Source organism: Crocodylus porosus, unplaced genomic scaffold, assembly GCF_001723895.1.
Source record: "Crocodylus porosus isolate Cpor-Errol unplaced genomic scaffold, CroPor_comp1, whole genome shotgun sequence".
Taxonomy (NCBI): Eukaryota; Metazoa; Chordata; order Crocodylia; family Crocodylidae; genus Crocodylus; species Crocodylus porosus.
Window position 1 is genome coordinate 5,579,847 of NW_017728910.1, and position 1,552 is coordinate 5,581,398.

Below are 1,552 nucleotides of genomic sequence, written 5' to 3' on the forward strand. Positions count from 1 at the left end.
GTATTGTATGTGGCAAGATGACACATTTTCTTCTGAAGTGTCCCTGTCGCAGAGCACTCGGATGCCCTGCAAGCAGAAAAAGCTTGGGAGAGGCCCCTAGTGGCAAGAAGGGGGAGGCTCAGCTGCCAGTTACCAGGGCAGCCAGAGTCACAGGTGCTGGTTGCTAGGACAGCTGCTGGGGAGCCAGCTGACAGGAAGGGGCAGGACCTGGCCCTTCTTAAGCCCCAGGCATGAGGCCAGAAGGGCAGTTTCCCTCTGGCGACCAAGGGAAGGGGAGCTCGGCCAGTCAGACAGAGGGGAGAAGCCTGACTGCATGAACATCCCCTGATTGATGCTATGGGTTGGAGTATTTCCCGATAGGGATTGAATGTTGTTTGGCCGGACAGTTTAGCTTTTTATATTATAGCCCAGGGGCTTCTGTGTTTTGCTGTTTTGACCGGAGGACTGAGTGAGGCTATTGGTAGTTGGAGGAGGCCTCACAGAGGCTACACAGTAGTGTGGGGACCTTGGTGCCAGAGAGGGTGTATGATTTGGGGTGCATTGACCCCAGCTCCAGAGCAAAGGGGGGTGGTGATGAGCTCCAGAGCAAAGGGGGGTGGTGATGAGCTCCAGAGCAAAGGGGGGTGGTGATGAGCTCCAGAGCAAAGGGGAGTGGTGATGAGCTCCAGAGCAAAGGGTGGCGGCGAGGAGCCCCAGAGCAAAGGCCAAATCACAGCAGGGCCCAGGTCGAAACTATGTTGGTACCATCTGCAAGGCTTGGGCTGCAGTGTAGGGAAGGAAAAGGATCCGCAGATCGCGCCCCCTGGCACCAGGGCACGTAAAGTGGGCAGCCTTCCGCTAATTACATCAATCAAGATCAAGGCATGGCAGGCAAGTAAGCAGGCAGTTGGCTCATACCAGGAGGGTGGAGTCACCAATAGAAAGGCTCCAGTAGCGATACTCCTGCCACAGTCCCCAGATTACTTTTATTCACTGTAGTCTTCTGTGGCGCTAGAGCAATGGGTGCTCTAGGAATATTTAGAATAGCCAATATCTGGGTATAGTCCATATTGTAAAACAACTCAGAAACAAGTTGGAGGAAGCCACTGTAACTGTTCAGCTATTCCTTATTCTAAGAAGCTTGGCAAAATGCAGTGCAAGTGAACTATATAAATACTAAATACAGTCAAAATAAAACTTTGGTTAGTCTTTGGCATTTGTTTGGTTTTCTTCCATGTTTTAAATGGGGGAGATACATGTATATATTAGACACACGTATGTAGCTTAATAGTAACATGGGAGGTTAAAGACAGGATCAAAATCATCCTTGTTGCATGAGTCTTCATAAGGCCTATGGACTCTTCAGGTCACCCTTTAAGCCCTCAAAATAGGATGTTGTTTCTCACACAGGACCAAATTTCTCCCACATCAAAAAAGAACATAACCTTTAGATGCCTTTGAGCTTTCTTAGTACTGAAGCCAGATTCTGGCTATTACATGTAATACCATATTTACTCAAATCCGAGACAAGGGTTTTTTTTTTTCCCAAATCACCATGAGGGGGAAAAGCCTT